This window comes from Bos grunniens, chromosome 5 (assembly GCF_055505025.1).
Source record: "Bos grunniens cultivar Pamir isolate PY7600 chromosome 5, Bosgru_T2T1.0, whole genome shotgun sequence".
NCBI classification, from domain to species: Eukaryota; Metazoa; Chordata; class Mammalia; order Artiodactyla; family Bovidae; genus Bos; species Bos grunniens.
In genome coordinates, this window is record NC_141169.1 from 1,217,595 (window position 1) to 1,232,496 (window position 14,902).

A 14,902-nucleotide genomic window follows, 5' to 3' on the forward strand; every position below is an offset into this window, starting at 1 on the left:
GGGTGGATATCTGCTGAGAGCTCCCTTTGGGAGCTCCTTTTCAGTGTGTGCTCACATGGTCTTTCCTGGGTGACTTTGCAGGGGGAAAAAGCGAGGGGGATGGAGGGAGGTGGAGAAAGAGTGATCTCTTGGTGTCTCTTCTTTTTTTCCCTAAGTGCAAATCATCCTGCTTTTATTATCACAGAAATACTACAAATATCCACAGTTGGTGAACACCGTTATAACAAATTCAGATAGAAGGATGGACAGAGAGCTACATAGATAGTGACTGTAACAGGGATAGGCTCAATCTGCACATGCTGTTTTTAAAGTATAGTGTTGCATTTAGTGTTACTTGAATTTTTTAAAAAATTTATTTAATCACACCAGGGCTTAGTTGCAGCATGTAGGATCTAGTTTGCTGACCAGGGATCAAACCCAGGCCCCCTGCATTGGGACACAGGCTTGATCCCTGAGTCAGGAAGATCCCCTGGTAGAGGAAATGGCAACCCCCTCCAGTATCCTTGCCTGGAAAATCCCATGGACAGAGGAGCCTGGCAGGCTACAGTCCATGGGGTCGCAGAGAGCTGGAGACGACTGAGCAACTTAGCACACACTCATGCATTTCCCTAAAGGCTCCATGTCCAATCCAAATACAGCTGCTCTGGGGGTTAAGACTTCAACATATGAGTTTTGGAGGGGACCCAAACATTCAGTCCATAACATCCCACGTAGTGATATGAAATAAATGACACTTGATATGTTGATACTGATAGTCATCAAATCAAAAAAACTTCATTGTACACCTACTATGCGCCAGAATCTCTGCTAGGCTCTGAGATTACAGGTAGAAGGGAAAAAAACCTGCCTCAGTCTTTAATGAGTTTATAACTTGAAGGGAGACAGAGAAGCTGTTAGAACACAGTGGTCACTGCCAGGAGAGCCTGAGCATTTGTGTTAAGTCACTCGGTCATGTTCGGCTCTTTGAGACCCCTTGGACTGTAGCCCACCAGGCTCCTCTATCCATGGGATTCTCCAGGCAAGAATACTGGAGTGGGTTGCCACTTCCTTCTCCAGACCCAGGATCTAACCCCCGTCTCTTGGGTCTCCTGAACTGGCAGCTGGTTCTTTTCCACTAGCACCCCTGATGACTCAGATGGTAAAGATTTCACCTGCAATGCAGGAGACCTGGGTTCTATCCCTAGGTCAGGAAGATCTCCTGGAGGAGGGCATGGGTACCAGTATTCTTGCCTGGGATTTCCATGGACAGAGGAGCCTGGCGGGCTACAGTCCATGGGGTTGCAAAAGAGTCAGAACACGACTGAGCGACTAACATTTTCACTTTCTATTCAGTGCCTCCTGGGAAGCCCCAGAGCCCCTAGATAGGATGAATAAATCACTCCCTGGGGGCTGCAGAAGTGATGTGCAAGCAGAAACGGAGGATGGGGAGTAATGGATAGTAAACACGGGGTGGGACAGACAAGGGGGAGCATTCAGGATTGAGGAAGATGATACACAGAACTAGGGTGACCAGGATCCTGGTTTGCCAGGGGCTGTCCTGGTTTTAGCACTAAAAACCCCACATCCGGGAAAGCTCAGGGTCGCTGAGCCTTATATGCTGCTGCTGCTGCTGCTAAGTACCTTCAGTCGTGTCCGACTCTATGTGACCCCATAGAAAGCAGCCCACTCAAATGAACTCGAAATGAAAAAGGAGATGTTACAACAGACAACACAGAAAGAGAAAGGATCATAAGATACAATTAGAAACAACTGCATGACAATAAAATGGATAACCTGGAACAAATGGACAAATTCTTAGAAAAGTATAATCTTCTAAGACTGAACCAGGAAGAAATAGAAAATATGAATAAATCAAGGACCAACACCAGTCACAAGCTCTAACTATGAACAGATCAATCACAAGCACTACTAACTGTGATCAAAAGTCTCCAACAAACAAATGCTCAGGACTTCACAGGTGAATGCTCTCAAATGGTAGAGATGTGATAATACCTATGCTGGTCAAACTGTTCCAGAAAAATGTGGAGGGAGGAGCGTTCCCAACTCATTCTGTGAAGCCACCATCACCAAGAACCAAAATGAAGCAGAAATGCCACACAGAAAAGAAAATTACAGGCTAACATCACTGATGAACATCAATGCAAAAATCCTGAGGAAAATTCTAGCAAAAACCAAAACAAAAACACATGAAAAGGATCATACACCAAGTTCAAGTGGGGTTTATCCCAGGGATGCAAAGATTCTTCACTATCTGCAAATCAGTTAATGTGATACACTATATAAACAAATTGAAAGATAAAAACCATATGATAATCTTGATCGATGCAGAGAAAGGTCTTGACAAAATTAAACACCAGTTTATGATTTTAAAAGCACCCCATAAATGGGCATGGAAGAAACCTACCTCAACATAAGAAAGGTCATATAGGAAAATCTCTCAGCAAACAGTACTCTCAATGATGTCAAAATTTAAACATTTCCTCTAAGGTCAGGATCAAGACCATGGTGCCCACTCTTATTCCTATTAATCAGTATAGTTTTGTAAGTCATAGACACAGCAATCAGAGAACAAAATGAGAAAGAATGCATATTGGAAAAGAAGTCCATCTCTCATTGATTGCAGATGACCTGTTTCTATTCACAGAAGACCCTAAAGATAGAACCAGAAAATTACTAGAGCTAATCAATGAGTTTAGTAAAGCCCAGGATACAAAATTAATACACAGAAATCTTTTGCATATTTATAGCACAACAAGAAAAATCAGAAACAGAAACTAAGGAAACAGTGCCATTCCCCACTGCAACAAGAATAGCATAGCTAGGAACGCTGCCGCTGCTGAGTCGCATCAGTCGTGTCCAACTCTTTGCGACCCCATAGATGGGAGCCCACCAGGCTCCCCCGTCCCTGGGATTCTCCAGGCAAGAACACTGGAGTGGGTTGCCATTTCCTTCTCCAATGCGTGAAAGTGAAGTCGCTCAGTCGTGTCTGACTCTTCGGGACCCCATGGACTGTAGCCTATCAGGCTCCTTCATCCATGGGATTTTCCAGGCAAGAGTACTGGAGTGGGTTGCCATTTTCTTCTCCAATAGCTAGGAATAAAGTTACCTAAACAGACAAAACACATGTATGCAGAAAGACAGGCTGTATGATGAAAAATAGCAAAGATGAAACAGATAGAAAGATACGCCATGTTCTTGAATTGAAAGAAATTAATGTTGTGAAAATGACTATACTACCCAAAGCAATCTGCAGATTCGATTCATCCCTATCAAACAACCAATGACATTTTTTAAAGAACTAGGACTAATAATTTTACAATTTATATGGGGGGGGGGGAAAGACCCAGAAGGGCCAAAGCAATCTTGGAAAGAAATGTGGAACTGGAGGAATCAACCTTTCTGACTTCAGACTATACTGCTGCTAAGTCACTTCAGTCATGTCTGACTCTGTGAGACCCCATAGATAGCAGCCCACCAGGCTCCCTCATCCCTGGGATTCTCCAGGCAAGAACACTGGAGTGGGTTGCCATTTCCTTCTCCAATGCATGAAAGTGAAAAGTGAAAGTGAAGTCACTCAGTCGTGTCCGACTCCTAGCGACCCCATGGACTGCAGCCTACCAGGCTCCTCCATCCATAGGATTCTCCAAGCAAGAGTACTGGAGTGGGTTGACATTGCCTTCAGACTATACTACCAAGACACTATGGTACAGGCACAAAAACAGAAACATAGAGCAATGGAACAAGACACAAATCTGAGAGATAAACCCACACTCCTACAGGCACCTTTTCTTTGACAAGGGAGGCAAGAATGTACAATGGAGAAAGGACAGAAAAGAGAGCCTCTTCAGTAAGTGGTGCTGGGAAACTGGACAACTACATGTAACAGAATGAAATTAGAACACTTCTTCACACTATACACAAAAATAATTCACAATGGATTAAAGACCAACAGTAAGGCCAGAAACTATAAAATTCTTAGAGGGAAACATAGGCAGAACACTCTTTGACATTTATCACAGCAAGACCTCTGAGAATGATTGAAATAAAAACAAAAATTTTAAAAAAAAAAGGCATCTAGAGAAACTTCAAAGTATTTAAGTAGCAAAGAAAACTATAAACAAGATGAAAAGACAACCCTCAGAATAGGAGAAAATAATTGTAAATGAAGCAATTGACAAAGGACTATCTACAAAGTACACAAGTAGATCATTGAGCCTAATATCAGATAAAAAGCAACCAACTGAAAACTGGGCAGAAGACATGAACAAATTTCTCCAAAGAAGACATTAAGAAGGCCACCAAACACATGCAAAGACGCTCTACATTACTCATTATTAAGGAAGTGCTAATCAAAACTACATGAGGTATCACCTCACACCAGTCAGAATGGCTATCATAAACAATTTTACAAATAATAAATGCTGGACAGGACATGGAAGAAAGGGAACCCTATTGCACTGTTGGTAGACATGTAAATGGATACAGCCACTATGGAGAAGGAATGTAGGTTTCTTTAATAAAACTACCATATGATGCAACAATCCCCTACTGGCCATATACCCTGAGAAAACCATACCTCTAAAAAGACATATCTACCCCAATGTCCACTGCAGCACTATTTAAAATAGCCAGGGCATGGAAGCAACCTAATGTCTATCAAGCGAACAATGGATAAAGAAGTCATGGAACATATGCACAGTAGAATATTACTCAGCCATGAAAAGGAACAATACGAGTCAGTTTAACTGAGGTGGATGAACCTAGAAACTGTGATACAGAGTGAAGTAAATCAGAAAGAGAAAAACAAATATAGTATATTAATGCATACACATGGAATCTTGTAAAATGGTACTGGTGAATATTTGAAGGGCAGAAATAGATACACAGATGTAGAGGAAGGACTTGTGAACTCAGCTTGAGAAGGAGGGTGGGACGAATTGAGAGTAGCATTGAAACATCACCACTACCATATGTAAAATAGCTAGCTAGTGGGAAGTTGCTATTTATATTTGGGGAGCCCAGCATGGTGCTCTGTGACGACCTAGAGGGTGGGATGGTGGGAAGTGGAAGGCAGGCTCACCAAAGAGTGGATAATATACTTATGGCCTATTCATGTTGTTGTATGAGGAAAACCAATCAAACATTGTAAAGCAGATATCCTTCAATTAAAAATAAATAAACACACACACACACAAAATTAATACAATCTGAAAACTATCATTCAACACATCTGTACTGTCATCTAAAGCTATATGGGATCATCTTCTATTCCTAGCTATTTTTCCATTATAAGTGCTTATAAATGTCATTAAAGGTTTTGAAAATATGATTTTAATAGCTATACAGTATTGCTTAATATCTCATACATAAATAATAAAATTTCAGTCTCAACATAGAAACATAATACCAAAAAAGGTTTCCATTTTAAACTAAAGCTTGCATTTTAATTCAGTTCAATGAGAATTCCTCTGAAGAGCTAAAATCCTTATGAAAAGGAAATTATGTGGAGTCCTTCTTGCTTTCATCTGTTATACCTTATTCTCATTTACTTCTAAGGACTCTTGGACTTCTGACATTTTTGCCTTAGACTGTAATTTTTGACTGAGATAAAATCTTAAATTTAGATATTAAGAATGTCAAGAAGCACTCTTGTAAGTGTGAGTCACTCAGTCATGTCCAGTTATTCGTGACCCATGGACTGTAGCCCACCAGGTCCTCTGTCCACAGAATTTTCCAGGCAAGAATATTGGAGTGGGTAGCCATTCCTTTCTCGAGGGGATCTTCCTGACCCAGGGGTCAAACCCTGGTCTCCTGCATTGCAGGCAGATTCTTTACCATATGAACCACCAGAGAACCCTGACCCTGGTGTACACGGATGTAAAAATCCTCAAAAGAATATTAACAAACCAAATTGAAGATACATTAAAAAGAATCATATACTATGATCAAATGGAATTTATTCTGTGCCTGCAAGCATGATTTATTATCTGCACATCAATCACTGTGATACACAATATGAGCAAAATTAAGAATGAAATCATGTGATATTCTCAATAATTGCAGAAAAAGCCTTCGACAAAGTGTCACATCAATTTTGGTACAATCTCTCAATACAGTGGTTATACATGGAACATCCTAAAGGGTATATAAGACAAGCCCACAGGTAACATCCAACTCAGTGGTAAAGAGGCGAAAGATTTATCTAAAAGATCAAGAATAGTACAAGGATGTCCACTGTCACCAATCTTGTTCAACATAGTAGTGGAAGTGTCCTACCCAGAATAACTAGGCAAGAAAAGGAAACAAAAGCATCCCCATTGGAACAAATGAAGTTACACTGCCACTATTCAATTATGACAGGATTTATATGAAACCCTAAAAACTCCACCAAGTAACAAGTATTAAAACTAATAAACTCAGCAATGTAGCAGGATATGAACCATCAGAGAGGGAACAGAACAGTACCATATACAAATGCATCAAAAAAAAAATGAAATAAATTTAACTGAGGAGCAGAAACACCTGTACAGTCACGGGCTCCAAGACATAGAGTCTGGGTTCAAATTCCACCTTATACTGACCTGCAGAGTGACCCAGGGAAAATCACACAATGACCTGAGGCTCAATATATTCAACTGTAAAATGGACAGAAACCCAGTTATCTCCTCCCAGGGCTGTGAAACTCCAAGGAAATGCTTATTTAGGCCCAGGCATTGGAGTATCTCCGGGATCCTCTCCTTGTATGAAACTCCTCTAGAACTGGGCTCTCCTGATCCTGTGGGTGAGGGTCAAGTGTAGAGCCTGGGAGCCAAATGGGACTAGACAAGGACAAGGACAAAAAAAAAATGCTTGTTCTGTGTCAGGGAGGGAAGCCACCTCCTTTCCAGACCTCAGAGTGGGGCCTGCACCGAGGGCCTGGGGTTGCACAATCAGATGTGAACCCTGAACCCCCCACAGCAGGGATGGAGCCTTCCTGGCAAGAACCTTCTCTCTGGTCCAGTCTCCAGTGTGATGTGGTGCTGCTCCCTGAGTTCTCCATGTCTCCACCAGGCAAAGAGCTCTTGGGACTTGGACGTCTATTAAACTACAGGTGCCTGAGAGTCAGAATGACACAAGGACTAATAACACTGAAAATTAGCTACATTAAAAAAAAATGACAGAAGTACAGACGAGGCAGGGGATGAGAAGCAGAAGGATTGACTACCTCTCAAGCCTTTAGCAGAAATATCTCCACACCAGCTCAGCAGAGCCCACAGGAGGAAAATATAATGGAAAAGCAGGCTATGGGTATATCTGTACACTGCTGGACCCAGGGACCCAAGTCCCAATCCACCAACATCATTTTGCATATCCAGACACCAAGAGGAAGAAACACAGACCTTGCCTTAGGAAGTCTCAGCCAGACTTAATATTGGGGTTGCTGAGCATGGTCACATGGTCACTATGGACTCAGCCCCTCCTCCGTGCTCACATCCTCTGTCCTCACAGAAACATACATGGTTCACTACAGAAAACCCTCTGAGGGTACTTGTGTATACTAGAAACAGGCAATGGTGAAGTGTGAAAAGAAGACACAGAAATGGAAACATGCCTCTTGGGTGCTGTACAAATTTCCAAAGATCTGAAGTTCTTGATACTTGGAATTTTTTGAAAAAGCTTCTTAATCTGTAAACGCAGAAAGGACATTTCCAGGAGAAAGGACAAAGGAATCGTCCCATTGGGGAAATTTGGTATCCATGTGGGACGGTAATTTGGATCCCTACCTCAAAAAACACCACCAAACCAATTAGACACATACTAAAAACCAACAATTGAAGGAAAAACTACAAAATTTCGAACCATTTTTGATGAGGGAATATCTTTTCTTTAAATTGAGTTATTGTTGATTTACAATAATTTGTTTAAGGTGTACAGCAAAATAATTCAGTGATTCAGCCTTTCAGGTACTTCCTTGTACAAAATTCATTCCCTTTGGGAGGCCCCTGGGCCATGCCCTCTACTCAGAACAGCTAAGAATCCTGAATAGGCAAAGCAGCATGTGGTGGTGCTCAGTGGGGGTTTTTAGACTGAATAAATTATTCTAACATGATACAAGAAACAAGCCCAGAGTTTAAGAAAGGATCTCCAAACCTACCTTCCAAAAGGAGGTCTTGCTCCCTTGATTGTCCGTACGTGAAAAAGCGCTTGGGAAGGGAAAAGGTGTGTCATGAATATTTGGTCTGCAGAGGGGACAAAGCGGTGTGTAGAGAGGATGCGCAGGCTTGTCCCAGGACACTGAGCACACGGACACAGTGACCAGACTCTCAGCCCTGCTCTGGGGGCACTGCACTGTCTTCACCCTGACAGACGGTGAGCAGCTCACACTTGTCCTGGAGAGTAGGTCACATGACCTGGATCTGGCCAATCAGTGTATTCCATCCTCCCCGTGATTGGCACTGACCAATCGGGACCCAGGGCCGGGCCTCACGCTGGAATCAAGGGAAGAGGAGCTCTGGTTCTGCCGGAAGGGATGGGGCCGTGTGAGGTCAGGCCACAGCAGTGGGAGGGGCGTGAGGTCAGCCTGGGGCAGTTGGTGGCCTTCCCGCGCCCATCAGGGCAGAGCCACCGGCCTGAGAAGGAGGGCGCTGCTGAGCCCAGGGGTTGAGAGCGCCGGTTCCTGCTGTGGTCCTGGAGCTCCACCCGAGACCGGAGGGAAGCCATTTGCCCGTGAGTCCTCTCCTGTTTGTCTGTCAGTTTGTTTGAACCATGCTGGATTTTCTGTCCAGCTGGCTAAGTGGAAACCCTGGAAATGCACCTGTGTGGGTTTTGGCTGGCTTCAGGGAAGAAATGCCAGATGATACTGGGAGACTCCAGTTTAATCTGGATTCAGGTCATATCTCTTGAAAATGAAGTGAAAGACCCTCAGTCGTGTCCAACTCTTGATGACCCCATGGGCTATACAGTCCATGGAATTCTCCAGGCCAGAATACTGGAGTGGGTAGCGTTTCCCTTCTCCAGGGGATCTTCCCAGTCCAGGGATTGAACCCAGGTTTCCCGTATTGCTGACAGTTTCTTTACCAGCTGAGCCACAAGAGAAGCCCAAGAATACTGTAGTGGGTAGCCTGTCCCTTCTGTAGCGGATCAGCATTCCCGACCCAGGAATCAAACCGGGGTCTCCTGCATGGCAGGAGGATTCTTTACCAGCTGAGCTATCAGGGAAGCCCAGTATCTCTTAAGGCCAGCTATTCATTGTAGGATTACCCTAATTAGTCTTCATGGGATTAAGGTAGCAACCTGCTAAGGTAGCAATTGATGTCCTTTTTCTAGAGGACAAAACTGGGGCTCAAAGAAGAGGGTAACACAGCTACAGCAATAAAGTGTGTACCTAGATAAAACCCCCAGATCCTGCTGTTAGAACTCAGGGAAGCCATATGGTGTGGCTTGTCCTACTGTGGGGACCTGACTTGGTGACTGCCTTCTGGCAGCTCTGAGACCCAAAAAAGCAATTTGCACTGGAGAGAGGAAGGACACATCCCTCCATCCACCCCACCACACCCTCCGGGTACTCCCACACCCTGCCCCCTTTCTCTTGCTTTGTGAGGGAATAAGCATCACACTCATGTGACCACAATGGCTGTCCACTGTTCATGAACTACCACCTGGAGCCTTTGCCCCTGAGTACCTCTCTTTCCTTTGCACCGTGGGGGCCCTCCTCCACACCTGCACACCAGAGGCCTTTTCTGAGACATACAGGGACCCTCCTTCAGTTTGCAACAGGTTGCATCCATCGCTGTCCTTTCAATGCTTCCCTTGACACTCAGTTCCTGAGCTCCTTTGTCTGCAGTGCAGCCCACCTGGCTGCCACAGGAGGGACAGAGCTGACCATGAATCCAAAGCTCGGATCTGACAGGCAGGAATCTGTGTATAAAGGACCTGATTAATCACTCTGTAGAGGCTGCAGTGGGCTCCAGGGATCCGTAAGTAGGGCTTGGGCCAAAGTGACTCTGCAGCTGTTTTAATGCCTGGGGAGGGTCTGGCTATAGTGGGGGTGGGGTGAGTCTCCTGAGGTTCTGAAGGCCCACTGTGTGCAGGTTCATGGTGCACAGAGAAGAGAAGGTGGAGTTCTTCCCTGGAGGTGGTCACAGCTCATGGATGAGCCAGACAGGCAGGCAAGGCACAATAGCACCTGAGCTGCCTTCATGAGTGAATGGTGTGGGGGCAGAGGAAGAGAACCAGGTCTGCTCCCTTATTGGAGCCCAGGGCAGGTTTTCACCAGACTAAACACTTATTATGGTGATGATCGTCACTGCTGTCTGCAAAGGGTTTACATTGGTGTGTGTCTTCATCAAGCGGTCAGGCCATCTCTAAGCTACACTGGCCATGGGCACTGCCTCTCCTTGGACCTTGACATGTTTCGTCTCTTCCTTACTGAACATTCATTTCCAAGAGGGTTTTTGGGCCACAAGGATGTTGGGTTTTTCTCTAGCTTTGTCTCACGAGGAACACTTTTCCGCTTGTTGGTGTGGTTTGTTTTCCCAGCTCTCTTTCTTGGCTTATGTTCTGAATTTGTTTCTGCCAGAGGAAGACCTCAGAATTTGCCTTCTGGCTGAGATGTGACACTTACAAGAGCAATGCCTACCTGGATATTATGACCAGATTTGCTGAAAGGGCTTTGTTTTGCAGAAGACACCTTGAAAGTATCTACACTGTCCTTTCAGATACCCAAAGGCTATTTGAAATGAAATAAAAAACAAGAATTCTCAAGTTTAGTCTTACAATATGTGGTTCAAGTGAACTCACTCAGTTGTGTCTGACTCTTTTTGATCTCATGGACTGTATCCTACCAGGATCCTCTGTCCATGGAATTTTCCAGGCAAGAGCACTGGAGTGGGTTGCCATTTCCTTCTCCAGGGGATCTTTCCGACCCAGGGATCGAACCCAGGTCTCCCACATTGCAGGCAGACACTTTACCATCTTTGCCACCAGGGAAATCCCCTGGAGAAGGGAAGCACTACCCACTCCAGTATTCTGGCCTAGAGAATTCCATGGAGTGTATAGTCCATGGGGTCACAAAGAATCAGACAAAATCTGATGACTAAACAACAACACTGAGGCTTCACCATTTGTCAAACAGAGATAACAACAGTATTTACACGATTGTGTGCATTTTCAGTGGCTCATTCGTGTCAAACTCTTTGCAGCCCTGTGAACTGTAGCCCCTAAGATCCTCTATCTGTGGAATTTTTCAGGCAAGAATACTGAAATGGGTTGCCATTTCCTCCTCCAGGGGATCTTCCCGACCCAGGAATTGAACCCAGGTTTTCTGCATCTCCTACATTGGCTGTCAGGTTCTTTTCTGCTGAACCACCTGGGAAACAAGTCATTACATCACTGGGTTATCCTAAAGTACTTAACTTAGAGTCTGGCACTCGGGAAATTCTCACTGGTGATGTGAATATTCAGTCATATATCATTATTGCTCATATGATAATGAAATGGCCATGCTCACAAAGGAGAAAGTAGAGCCTTTCCAAGTCCAATTAAATCCTTTGCCACACATATCTTTTTAAAAACTTCTTGACTTTGAAATGAACATCAAACATAAGTACATTGGTTATGGCCTCCAGAAAAGATCGAGCTGTACCAATAAGTGACGAGGATTCTTCTTCCAGTTCCAATATGCATGCATTGTTTCCCTGGCACCACCAAGCACTTCTCTGGTGGGCTCAGAGAGGCTGAGTCACTCACCAAAGACAACACAGCAGCAGACCAGGACTCCGACCCAGGTCGCTTAAACTGCGGCTCCCTCCTGTGCCCATCTGACCTGCCCCTTGAGGGCAGCAGGAAGATCTGGGCTCCCTTGGCCTGAGCCCCCAGGCCTGCCTCCCCTCATCCACGCTGGGATGTGTCCATTCCCAAACCATGTGCTGTGTCCCCCAGCCCTGGGCTGTCATGTCAGGCTCCAGGCTCCCTGCAGGTGAGCCCCACTCCCACCAGCACACCTCTGAGCCCTGCCCATCTGGTCTCTGTGCCCGAGTGTCCTGATCCTAACTGTTTTCTTGAGGCAGCCCCAGGACTGAGCCCTGCTTCTTTGAAGCTCCCTGCACCAAGCCCAGTGAGGCTCTGCCCTGTGGCCTCATGACAAGTGTGGTGGGCTGAGTGGTGGCTCCGAAAGCTGTCCATCCTTCTGCAGCCTCCAAAGGTGGCCTTATTCCAATGAAAGGTCTCAGCAAATGGAAGTAAGTTACTGACCTCTGCACCAGATCACCCGGGATGCATGTGGACCCTAAATCCAATGACGGGTGTCCTTGGAAGAGGGGAGGGGGTGATCTGAGGCACAGAGCCACCCAGGGGGAAGGATTGTGCAGATGGACGCAGAGGTCGGGGTGATGTGGCCACAAGCCCAGGGAGGCCTGGGGTCCTGCAAGGGCTGGACCAGGCCAGAGGGACCCTCTGGAGGGAGCTCAGCCCTGCCCACACCTTGACAGGTTTCTGACTCCAGAACTGGGGGGCAATGAATTTGTGTTAAAGCTGTCCAGTCTGTGGCCAGTGGCTGCAGCTGCCCCTGGACACTGAGAGTGAACTTGCCGGCTCCAAGGTGAGAACAGTGGCAGGACCCGTCCCCCACCCCCCTACCCCGACACACAATCTTGTCATGAGGTTAAATGAGTTAATACGCCCAGATGCCTGAATCAGAGACTGACACTTGGATCTCAGCCCCCTTCACTTCCTCCTCCTCGTCATCATCACCGTCATAGTAAGGGGCCCTCATCCACTCATTCAGTAGACATGCAGTCCTCCTGCAAGGCCCCGATGCAGGCAGCGAGGCCAGCGATCTGGGAGGCTCCGCACAGGACTCAACCCTGCCTGCTGGGGCCACATGGACAAGGCCTGTGCAGTGACACAGAGGCCCCGGGAGAGGCTGGATCCTCCATTCGTGGGAGGCACAGGCGCCTCAGCATCAGAGGTGGAGAGTTGAGCCGGGTTCATCCTGGGGGGTGCAACCCTTCACTCAAAGTGGGGGAAGAACCCCACATGTCACCCGGTGTCCAGGAGCCTCCCCTTGCCCTGGCAGGCTGTGGGCAGAGCCATGGATGACCAGGAGTCTGCATCTCACTAGGGGCTGAGGCTGGCACTGAGTGAATCCCCAGTGAGGATTTAAAAAAAAAAAAAAAAAATCCTAAGTGACTTCAGCTCCATTGCTTTTTGCCAAAAACCTACAATGGTCCCAAGAACTTTGTACACTCCAAGGGTGGTGACTGGACGTGGAGCCCAGCACAGACCCAAGTCAACCTTGCCCTGAGTCCCACGGGCCAGCCACACCATCCCCCTTCCATGGCCTGGCTTTCTTCTGCCAGGACCCCCAGAATGGTGGAAAGGCAACTGTGGCCTCAAGCTGAGGGGCCCAGCGTGGGCTCCAAGCCCCTGGGGTCCCCTTGGGACGTCTGGTGGACCTAGTTCCCATTGCCGTCAGGCAGCTCTGTCTCAGGGAATGTTGTGTTTCTTTGCTTTCTGTTGTGATGGGGCATCCCAGTTATCTCGGGGTGACTGGGAAGTCTGCTGGTGTTACATGCTCCTACCTTAGATGGGGAAACATTATTGCTGCATTGACACTGCTCACTCGATACTGGGAATCTGTTAAACACAAATGGCAAGGGGAACAGAGCAAAACAGAAAAAGAAAAATGGAGAGTTGCTGGGTTGCTTCAGGTCTCACCTGTGATTAAGAGTGTGTACAGCCTGCATGTGAACCCAGGTTCCCACACCTGCCAGCTACCAGGTCCCAGGTGCTGATTTTAGACCCCCCAGCTTCACTAAGGAGTCATTGACAGATACAGTTTGTGTGTATTTTAAGTCTACATTGTGATGACTTGATGCCCATAGACGTCGTGGACTGATTGCCCAACATTCACATCGCCTCACACAGTTAACTCTGTGTGTGTTCGTGTGTGTGTGTGTGTCTTTTATGTTGTTCTTATAATCCATGAGCACAATATAGATAGCCCTCCATTTTTGTAGATCTTCTTTAATTTATCTTAGAAGTTTATAGTTTGCTGTATGTTTTGCACATGTTTAATTAGATGTCTTGATATTTTCAGTGCCATTATAAATTCCTAATAGATGCAGAATTGACTTTTCTATATTCACTTGCTAAATCCATTTATTTCAAATAATTCTAATTGTATTTATGTATGTATACACAATTATGTCTGCAAATAAGTGCTTTTTCCCCCCTTTGCAACTGTAATAACTCTTTTCTTTTTCTTGCCTTATTGTACGGACTAGGATCTCCAGTACAGAGTACATTGGTGAACAGAAGTAGTGAGAATAAGTATCCTTGCTCTTTCCCATTATCAGAGGAAAAGCTTTCAGTATTTCACCATCACACATGATATTAGCTTTTTTGTAGATATTTTTATCAAAATATGTAAATTCTTCTGTTAGTTTACTAAGTTTTTTCTTAGTCATGAACTAAAATTATTACATTAAATTTTCTTAAGTTTATTTTCTGCAGATTTTGAAACAGGTGATTTTTCTTTTATGTGGTGATTTAACTTTTAAAAAATTTTGTGATTCTAAAACAACCCCAACCTGATCTCAATGTATTCTCCTTCTGTTGGACTTTATTTGTTAGTGTTTTATTTAGGATTATTTCATCTATACTCAGAGTCTGTAATTTTACTTTCTTGTACTTCTTCCTTGTTGGTTTTAGTATCAAGGTTATGCTAATCTTATAAAACAAGGTTGGAGAGTGTTCCCTGTTTACCCCGAGAATTCCTGTGAGATTACTGGTTTCTTCCCTAGAGTTTTGGAAGAATTGATTGGCAAAACCAGTTGGCTTCATTGTAGGGAGGCTTTTAATTTCAGATGTAATTTTTTTTCATGCAAATAAAATTTTCTGATTTTGTATGTCTTCTTGGGTC

At 45.1% G+C, this 14,902-nt stretch overlaps 1 long non-coding RNA gene across 1 annotated transcript; it reads left to right on the forward strand.

Annotated features, from left to right (window-relative positions):
* The first annotated feature begins 8,491 nt into the window (after nucleotides 1–8,491).
* On the forward strand, nucleotides 8,492–13,784 carry LOC147371238 (uncharacterized). The gene is made up of 2 exons (XR_015163377.1): nucleotides 8,492–8,706; nucleotides 12,048–13,784. It is a non-coding gene; the product is annotated as an uncharacterized LOC147371238 (long non-coding RNA).
* The last annotated feature ends 1,118 nt before the right edge of the window (nucleotides 13,785–14,902 follow it).